Source organism: Nicotiana attenuata, unplaced genomic scaffold, assembly GCF_001879085.1.
Source record: "Nicotiana attenuata strain UT unplaced genomic scaffold, NIATTr2, whole genome shotgun sequence".
Lineage (NCBI taxonomy): Eukaryota > Viridiplantae > Streptophyta > Magnoliopsida > Solanales > Solanaceae > Nicotiana > Nicotiana attenuata.
This window is the reverse complement of record NW_017670620.1, coordinates 462,298-473,363: the sequence shown is the minus strand read 5'-3', so window position 1 is coordinate 473,363 and position 11,066 is coordinate 462,298. Positions and strand designations below refer to the sequence as shown.

At 37.2% G+C, this 11,066-nt stretch overlaps 1 long non-coding RNA gene across 1 annotated transcript in view; it reads left to right on the top strand.

Moving 5' to 3' along the window:
* Positions 1-5,074, top strand: part of LOC109241595 — an 8,840-nt gene extending 3,766 nt beyond the window's left edge. Inside the window, exons 2-3 of the long non-coding RNA XR_002070257.1 lie at positions 4,585-4,753; positions 4,829-5,074. This is a non-coding gene — a long non-coding RNA (uncharacterized LOC109241595). The remainder of the gene's footprint in view (positions 1-4,584; positions 4,754-4,828) is intronic.
* Positions 5,075-11,066: the final 5,992 nt, after the last annotated feature.

The window sequence follows — 11,066 nt, the reverse complement described above, 5'->3', positions numbered from 1 at the left end:
CGTATATATTATATATATATATATATAAGCTACATTCGATATAATATTACCTAATACACTTATACTTAGTGCATAGTACAGCGTAAGTATATATGTTATATATATATATATATATATATATATATATATATAAACACACACGCACGCTTCGTAGTACTATTCATCCCTTGTATTACAAAAGTGTTAACGACTAACATTTATATTCTTTATTTACTAAATACAAAAGTGATTTTTAATTTTGACCTTTGTTGACCTAAATAGCGACCAACTTTGGTCGCTAAACATACATAATTTTAAATTAGCGACCTAAGTTGGACGCTAAACTTAAATCAGATTTATTTATCTTTTTTATTATATTTAAAATATTAACCGGGTCCCAGATTAGCGACCAAAGTTGGTCTATACTCTACTGAGCGACCAACATTGGTCGCTAAAGTTGAATTATATTTATTTATATTTTATAATTTTTTTAAAACAAAATATAATTATTAATATTTTATAACTAGGTCCCAAATTAGCGACCAAAGTTGGTCTCAACCTGTTTTCTCTTTATATAGCGACCAACCTTGGTCGTTAATTTTAAATTTTATTTATTTATATTTTGTTATTTTTTAAAAATAATGTTATAATTATTAAAATTTAATAAGTGGGTCCCATGAAGCGACCAACATTGGTCGCTAATCTGAGTAATTCTTTGACCAAGCAAGTCTGACCAGTCGGATCAACAGTTTGACAAAATTTTCGACCAAGTTGCGACCAACGTTGGTCGCTAATTTATTTAAAATCATTATTTTATTATTTTCACCAGTTTAGCGACCAACTTTGGTCGCTTTTCTTGCAAACCAACTTTGGTCGCTAAATTTTGGTCGCTTTATGCAGGAATTCTAGTAGTGTATGCATCTTGAAGTCTTTCATGACCCCAATTTTTCTCCGTAGGATGTCGTGATGGCACCTAGTCTCTAAGACTAGGTAAGCCTAACAAACATTCGGAATGTAACTAAAATAACAAATAAACTCCCAAATTAAACACTCAGCGATTATAATAAAGAAAACTTCCTAACTCAACATATACGGTTTCCCCAAAACCTAATGATATCCAGTCACAAGATTTACAACGGTATCATAGTCATCCCTATACAACTGTAACTAGCAAAATAAGGAAAATATAAAAATAGATAGAGGGTGACTCCGAGGCCAGCGGATGCTGGCAGGTGTACCTTGAAGTCTCCACGTACGAACTCAACTCACTGATGTCTGGACTGGTAAGATGTACATGGATCTGCACAAAAAGATATGCAAAAGCATAGCATGAGTACATCACAACACTACCCTATAAGTGCCAAGCCTAACCTCGGTAGAGTAGTGACGAGGTCAGGTCAAGTCCCTACTGGAATAAATAAGAAAAGAAATTGTACATGTGTATGGAAGTGTAATAAAGAAAGCAATGAAATTGAAGCAACAAATAGCATATCAAGGTTAGCTACACAGAACTAAAGCAAATAATGCAACACGGAGAAAATAAGGAATGATATGCTAAGGAAACAAACAACCAATGAAAAGTTAGTAATAGGGAAATACCAACAAGAGTCACTATCGAGGTACCGCCTCGTAGTTTCAAATCACAAGAATAATTTACAATCTTTCCTTATACCACCGTGGGAGCCTTGCATTTAGTTTTGAAAATCATTTCCTGGAATAGCATCCCGCGTTTTAGCCCACCTTATCACACCGCTTGACTTCTAGTATTTTCCCTACTAGCCACGCGTATCAAGCCCACATTATCTCACTGCATGCGTTTTAAACCCAAAACCTTATACCACCGCGTTCGTATCAATATCACAACGCATCACAAATCGCACCTCAAGTGCCCAATATCACAACTTGCTAAGAAACCAACAACAACGATGTTTTCACAATAAATAGCCCATGGCTCAACCACAACGTACACAAGAATCTCAACAATAACAACGGGTAGAGAATACTTCAATAAGAATAGTATTTCACAACTTAATACTTTGCCTCAATGTGAATCACGCCCTTTATAACTCAATACCAATTCCAACAACAAGATATTCCAAGAATAGCAATTTCAAGCAAAGAGTTCAACGGTTAAATCATGGATATGAAATAAAGGAAACAACTACTTCAACTAGACATGTAGAGAAATTTGCAAGTAAAAGGCAAAACAAGTAGAACATGTGAAAAAAGATTGATGATGATGAATATAACATGTTAAGATGACTCAATTAAGGCATGAAAGGAATCTACATGGCTAAAACTGGTAAATTTCCACATTTATCCCGTGTACACACTCGTCACCTTGCGTACACGGCTTCCACATATCACAATTATAGCAAAACAACACCAATCTTAAGGGGTAATTCCGCTCACAAAAAGTTAGGCAAGACTTACCTCAAAACACGCTAACTCAATCCACTAGTATGTCTTTCCCTCAATTAACCAACTCTGAACGGCTCGAATCTAGCCAAAACTACTTTATACCATAAATATAAACTATGGGAAGCTAATTCGAATAATAAAGTTACGATCTTTGCAAAGAATTAAAAGTCAACCTAGGCCGCGTCTCGGAACCCGCCCAAAATTATAAAATCCGAAGACCCATTCGATAAGGAGTTCAACCATCCAAGAATTACTCAAATCACTTTTCAAACCCCCAAATTTTAGCCTAAGAAGTTTCATAAATTTTTCTCAAATTTTCATCTCCAAAACACTAATTAAATAATGAAAACAACAATAGATTCATGTAATTTAACCAAAATCGAGTTAGGATTTCTTACCCCAATATTTTCCTTGAAGTTGATCACTCTGTGTTTTATAGGCATTCTGCTTCAAGTCTCTGTATTTATCTAGTGGTCTATGTTGACGATATTGTTATTACTGACAATAATCATGATGATATTACTAAATTGAAGCAACATCTCTTTCAACACCTTCAAACTAAGGATCTGGGCAGATTAAAGTACTTTTTTGGGTATTGACGTCGCTCACTCTAGCTCATGTATTGTGATGTCACAGCGGAAGTATGCCTTAGACATTCTTGAGAAGACAGGAATGACAGGTTGTAGACCGATTGACACTCCGATGGATCCGATTTCTAAACTTCTGCCAGGGCAGAGGGAGCAGCTTAGCGATCCTGCAAGATATAGGCGGCTGGTTGGTAAATTAAATTATCTCACAGTGACTAGACCTGACATTTCCTTTCCTGTGAGCGTTGTAAGTCAGTTTATGGATTCTCCCTGTGATAGTCATTGGGATGCAGTTGTCCGTATTCTTCGGTGCAGGATCACCTTCTGATAGACGTTCTACGTCTGGTTATTGTGTTTTCGTAGGAGGCAATTTGGTGTCTTGGAAGAGCAAGAAACAGAATGTAGTTGCTCGGTCTAGTGCAGAAGCAGAATATCGAGCAATAGCTATGGCAACATGTGAGCTAATTTGGATCAAACAATTGCTCAAGGAGTTCAAATGTGGTGAAATCAGCCAAATGGAACGTGTGTGCGATAATCAAGCTGCCCTTCATATTGCATCAAATTCGGTGTTCCATGAGAGAACTAAACACATTGAGGTTGATTGTCACTTCATCAGAGAAAATATACTCTCAGGAGATATTGCTACCAAATTTGTGAAGTCGAATGATCAGTTTGCTTATATTTTCACCAAGTTTTAATTATATATGTAACAAGCTCAGTACATATGATTTATGTGCACCGGTTTGAAAGGGAGTGTTAGTTTGGTAGTTAAATAGTTACATGTATGTTTAACCAAAAATTAGATTTTAGGTCAAAGCTTGAATTTAGAAGAACTCGGGTTACTGATAATCGGAAAAGTATATAAGAAAGAGATTTTGAATAATATAATCAGAAAGCAAAAAGAACAAAGTTTATTCCAGTACTGTTTTTTTCCGTCCCCTACAGATGTTGTGACTTTCTCCTTTTATAGTTAATTCTAAGAGAAAGTGTAATGCCTTTATCTTAATGAGGCATACGAGCAATAAATGACATTAAAAGAAACGTTACTCAATCATTCCTATTAAATACAATTTTTTTTAACGTATTTGGCATTTAATGCTGAATTTGGACTCTTTTTCGCTATCAGATTCATGTCTTCAATTCCTTCTGATCTTCGAGCTTTAAATGACTCGAACAGGTACGAGTCTCGTTTCATTTGAATAATAGCTCGTGCCTTTAAGTATCTTCTCTCCTGCATCTGTTGTTGCTCGTGCCTTCTAACTGATTACCACGCTTTGACTATTTGACCGGTCCACGTGTCATGACACGTCATCTTCAATATTTAAATTCAGTTTTTTCCCAATACAATGTAAATAACCCTAATTCTATATGTAGTAGGAGTAGAACATGTATTATATATATATGACTCATTATATCATTGTCAATACATCAATAATATAATTTTCTCGTGTCATATTTCTCACAGATGCACTACACAGTATTCCTGATTAATGAATTTAAAGGGTTATGCTGCAGAGTAATACTCAAATGTTGAAGTCTATGGTGTTTCTCCAATTTGTATCCAGTATCCACAGCTGAAACAATGAAGTTCTTGCAGGTTTCCTTTTGCAATCTCATCAAGAGAGCAAGAGATAATGTTAATAACCTCTGGGTAGCTGAAGCAACAGAAAATTCGACCTATTATTTTAAATTTTGATCATTCACATTGTTCTCATCCGAAAGAAGCCAGCGCTTCTGCTGAAAGATGGGCAAAGATATCTGGTTCGGTATGTGTCCTGGCGTTTGGTCATGATATTATATAATAGCTGCATTTTTCAAACTTGTATTCTTTCATTATGCAGAGACTTGAAAAGCTTAGGGGGAAAGTTCCATCTATAATTAGCTGCCGCTGAACTTGAAGTTTGGTAAATCAGTTTTCTTTCTTCTTTTTCCTTTAGACTGGAGTGTAGGCTGAATTTAATATCATAGTAGGACTTTATGGTGCGCGTATTACTGCAGGCTTGTATCCTAGCTAATGAAGAGGATTGAAATGTACTCCTTTTAAGGGCTGCAACTTGATGCCATATATAGTGAGACCTATTTATATATATGTCTAGTCCTCTGCAAACCTTATGCACTGCGGAGATATCAGTCGATAAGTCAACAGATAATTTAAGGACAATTCAATTACAAGACACTAGCGCGACTTTGAACAGTGCATTTTATTTGATTATTCAGTTTTATTAATTAGTCGCCCTAATATGCTACTCTTGTCAATGGATGTCCCTATTATTGTTAGAACATGCGCAGCGGAAGCAAGCATACAATCCAGACATCAAATATATGTAAACTAGGCAATGCTATAATCACAAGATTAGAAGCACTAACCTCTTGAAATTGTTGCACAGATCTTCTACACAGCAAGAATCCAGGGCTGCAGTCTTCTGCTATATGTTAGAAAAATAATTTTAATAACTCAAAAAGAAATATTCAAGTTGATGTTTAGATTCATTCTTTTAATATTATGTTAATAGGTATTTATTATACAATCAATTTGAATATATTTTAATGTGTGTAATGGTACATTATAATAACTTTAAATAAATAATATTTTATTAATATTGAATGGCTATCAAAATAACTTATCTTTTTATAACTTTGAATTTGACCAAAGTTGGTCTTGGACGACCGTTTTATTAACGTTAATTTTGATAATGTTTCCTTAACTTTGATAGCTAATGCTTCTTTGGTCTTAAATGATTTTAAATTTGATAGCCTTAAATGATTTTAAAGTTGATAGCCTTAAATGAATTTGAAGTTTTGGCATTTGACTCCTTAATGGAGTTTAGCGTTTTTCATTACCTATGAGATGTCCATCTCCCTTTTGGACTACATATAAATATTATCTATATATAAGTATATGTTGGTGTTCGTTTTGGTGAAGTGAAAAAGTAAAAACTTTTCTTCCCCTTCTTTTATGCTGGGTTTAATTTTGTTAATCTTTGTTGTTTCTGCTCCTAGTTATACTAGAAGAGCTTGTTGAATCCTGTGGGATACGCCTAACTTTATTCATCCCGGTGTAGGCGAAATATTCTTAAGGACAGTGTCCTTAAGATGCCTCAAGCTAAATCCTTTATTCTCCATATTCATTAAATTTTTCCAACACTATATGCCTAGTAAAACCTTGGACGATTTTGCTTTTGGGTGGGCAAGAACAATACAACTCTAAAAAGTGAGCTATTGGGTGAAATTAGTCTTCCTTTAATAGAGTTATTTTTGGCCGAAATTATGCTCCAAAAAAGTGTAGGATTCTGCTTTTCTCTCAAGTCACTTTTTACCCAAGTCTTGTCCAGGTTTTTACTAGATATAGCAGGGACCATAGAAATAATAAGAGGCTACCAATTATAACATTAATTCGAAATTAGCATGAATTAATTCTTATTACAATTAATTATAATTTATTCCACTAAAAACTGCAATTGAACTCCTCAATATGAATTTCGAAAATTCAATAACACTTATTTTAACTCCCCATGTTAAGATCTCAAATACCAATTAATTAAATTAAATCACTGAAAATAATTTAATCAACTAATTAAATCCTTTACAATTTCGCTTAAACTATTTCATGTGACGGATACAAAATCCACCGGCCGGGTTTTCACATGAAAACTTATAAGCTTACATAAAGGGGTATCATGAAACTCAAAACCGACTCATGAATTCTATCAACTAATTATTATTCACAAATATTATTCGTTATTGTCCAATCTATCAGGCATACACTAACTCTGAATAGAGTCGTACCTTTTGATAAATCAAAACAACAAACAAATTATATTGATCATAATAATTATATCAAGATTAGGAGTATAAGCTCATTTAATGAATTAGAGAAAATATTTTATATATTCAGTACAAAAATATCTTTTCTCTACTTGGTCCGTTCGATATACACTGAGTATGCTACCACAAGAAGTCGGAGTAAAACTACTCCCATAATCAAGACAAATTATACTGTAATCTTGTGCTACAATCATCAAGATATATTGTCCAATAATATCTTTGATTGTGAACATAGTTTTTAATTATGAGAACCAACAATTTAATCTTCTGTGCATGAGTTAAGACTCCATACACTAAATTGTCTACTACATAACTGAAATGACACACATTTAACAAATGATCTATTTAAAATAGTACTTTATTGAATTGAATAAATTAAATAAACAATTATTCCATAAAGAATAAAACAAAATACTATGTCTAAACCGCATGGTTAATAGTATATCCCAACAATCTCCCACATAGACTCATAACCATGCGTCTACTACTCTAACACCCATTCCTTCTACATGCTTGTCAAAAATCTTCTGTGTCAAGCTCTTTGTAAACGGGTCTGCCAAATTGTCCTCTGACGCAATCTTCAACACTCTTGCATCACCTCTCTGAGTTATGTCCCGAATTAAGTGATATTTACGCTCAATATATTTACTCCTTTTATGGCTTCTTGGTTACTTCGAGTTTGCAACTGCACCACTATTGTCACAATAAAGTACAATCGGTGCTTGAACCGAAGGAACTACATTAAGCTCTTTCAGAAAGTTCTTGAGCCAAACAGCCTCTTTAGCTGCCTCAGATGCAACCACATATTCGGCTTCTATGGTGGAATCGGCAACACATGATTGCTTGATGCTCCTCCAACTTATGGCTCCACCTCCTAAGGTAAAAACATATCCTGAGGTAGATTTTCTAGAGTCTCTATCTGACTGTAAATCTGAATCAGTATAGCCAATGGGTGCAAGATCACCTGAGTGATACACCAACATACAATCCCTAGTCCTTTTTAAGTACTTGATTATATGCTTAACGGCAGTCCACTGTTCTCGTCCATGGTTAGACTGAAATCTACTAACCATGCCAACAACAAAGGAGATATCAGGTCTAGTACATAGCATAGCATACATGAGACTCCCTACAACAGAAGCATAAGGGACCGCCTTCATCTTTTCTATCTCACCATTCCTTTTTGGGGACCGATCTTTCGACAGAGAGATTCCATGTCTAAAAGGGAGAAAGCCTTTCTTGGAATCTTGCATGCTAAGCCTGGTGAGAATAGTATCAATATAAAGTGCTTGGGACAAGACTAATATCCTTTGCTTGCGATCTCGCATAAGCTTGATCCCAAGGATATGTGCTGCCTGTCCCCAAGTCTTTCATATCGAAACGTGAGGACAACCATTCCTTTACTGAATTCAACATGATCACATTATTCCCTATGAGCAAAATATCATCTACGTACAAAACCAAAAATATGACTTTATCTCCATTCCACTTCTTATAGACACAAGACTCATTTCACACTGATTAAAACCGAAGGTTTTAATCGATGCGTCAAAACAAGTGTTCCATGCTCTAGAAGCTTGTTTCAATCCATAAATGGATTTCTTTAATTTACACAACATGTGCTCATTGCCACTTGTATACGGTAAAAATCAGAGGGCTCGATTTTATGATCACTAGGGCGCCTCAGAAAAGACCACCCCGGGGAGGGGGGGGGGAGGGGGGAAGGGGGGCTCGAAGTCCAGCTCGGAGCTCGCCCCCGAGGGTTCGTGATGATCGACCTCGAGGCAGTGCAAACCAACGGCTACGACGCACTAGCGGGAAGTTCTCAAGGCATATGATTAAAGCTGACAAAACCTAAAAAGAAACACTAGTCTGTACTAGACTAGTAAGTAGCTGTGCCAGCTACTTTTCTTTGTAATAATTACTCATGTGCTATGATGGGGTTTTCCTCCATATATAAAGGGGATCCTTGTCATTTTGTAAGAGGCATCTGATACGCAATATTGAATGTACAAGATACTTCATTCAATAGAAGAACATTCTTTCTGCTCTCTAACTCGAACATACTCTCTATTTGGCTCTATTGCTTACATTTATTGCTTTATTTACATTCATTATATCTCATTAATTGTTCTTCATTTATTTCTTGTTATTGGTCATAAAGAGCCGCCAATCACAGCCCTAATAGCTGTTAATCCTTCATCAGCTACCCTTAACCGGGTATCTGATTCGACCTCGGGGCCCCGTATAGGCAAGCTCGAGGCCTCGATTCCTAGCCATTTTGGTTCGTTTATTAAGCTATCTACAAGCTATCATCTTAATTTCTAATCCTTCACTTAGCATCCATTGCCTAACAACTAGCATAAAAATAGATCACATATTTTTAGAACCACAAAATCAAATTTAATTGTTATTACCATTTTCAAGGTAAATAGTTTGGCGCCCACCGTGGGGCTAAAAATAATAGTGGTTATTTTCTTGTTGGTTCACTACATAATGCAAGTTATCGTTCACACTTTTTCTTCTCCAAGATCTTTGATTTCAGGTCAAAATGTCTAACTCAGTAAACGCACACGGAAACAACTGTCTTGCGGACCATGGAGAAAATGGTGTAGCTATTCCGGGTGTTGGTATGCCACCACAAAACCCTGAGGTCACACCAGAACCGATTCCCGTCGATATGGTCTCATGCAACACTTAATGCGTTGGCGTAAGTTCCCGCACCAATAGGAGTGTACGCCGAGAAAATCAACAAGACACTCGGGAGAACCCTACCTGGGAAGAAAGAAAGGCAAACACGGAAAATGAAGCGGAAGAACCTCAACACGTCATCCATATGATTATAGGAGGGACCGACGTTCCCCAGGGACCCGTGATCAAGCGGATAAAGGTTTTCGCTGCAACACAAGGGCAAACTCGGGGTCGCGTACTTGAGGACATCCTCGCGTTGAATGAGGAGGACTTCGAGACTTTGTCTCATCCACACAACGATGCGTTGGTAATCTCGTTTCTCTTAAATAACATTCAAATCAAATGTGTACTCGTGGATCCAGGTAGCTCGGCCAATATAATCAGATCGACGGTGGTAGAATAGCTCGGATTACTCGACCAGATCATACCTGCCTCCCGAATCGTTAACGGCTTCAATATGGCCGGCGAAGCAACAAAAAGAGAGATCACCCTCCTGGTCATCATATCCGATGCAGTCCAGGATACAAGATTCCACGTCATTAAGGGAGATGCGAGGTACAATGCCTTGCTCGGTAGGACTTGGATATATAATATGAAGGCAGTGCCATCGACCCTGCACCAAATGATGAAGTTTCCTATGAAGGACGGAATAAAGATAGTATATGGAGAGCAGTATGCGGCGAAAGAAATGTTCACGGTCCATGATGAGGTACCAAATTCTGTACTCTCCACCTCGGAAGAGTTGGAGAGCCAACATACCCCCGAGGATGACGAAGAAGATTTCCTCGCTCCCAGAACCTTCATCGCCCCCGAAGAATCGGACGCAATAAAGTTGGCTGTTGAAGAACTGGAGCAAGCCGTACTGGTCGAGCATCTCCCAGATCGGAAGGTATACCTGGGGACGGGATTAACCCCCAAACTCAGGAAAAAACTCATTTTATTCCTTATTAATAACATCGATTGCTTTGCTTGGTCCCATTTAGACATGACAGGGATCCCACCGGAGATAACCACCCATCGACTAAGTGTCGATCCCAGGTACAAACCGGTAAGGCAAAAAAGAAGACCCAGTCCGAGATAGAGCATGCATTCATCAAAGACGAGGTAACGAAGCTCCTCAAGATAGGGTCTATTAGGGAAGTAAAATATCCTGAATGGCCGGCCAATGTGGTGGTAGTTCCCAAAAACGGGAATAAGCTAAGAATGTGCGTAGATTATAAAGATCTAAATAGGGCGTGCCATAAGGACTCGTTCCCACTGCCCAACATCGACCGTTTGATCGATGCCACGGCCGGCCATGAAACCCTCACTTTTCTCGATGCATATTCGGGGTATAATCAAATTCAGATGAACCCCGAGGATAGAGAAAAGACTTTGTTCATCACAAACTATGGTACGTACTGCTACAATGTAATGCCCTTCGGGCTAAAAAATGCAGGGGCCACATACCAAGCCTAGTTAACAAGATGTTCGAACATCAAATAGGAAAGTCCATGGAAGTTTATATTGACGACATGCTAGTTAAGTCCCTGTGCGCAGAGGACCATTTGACTCATTTGCAGG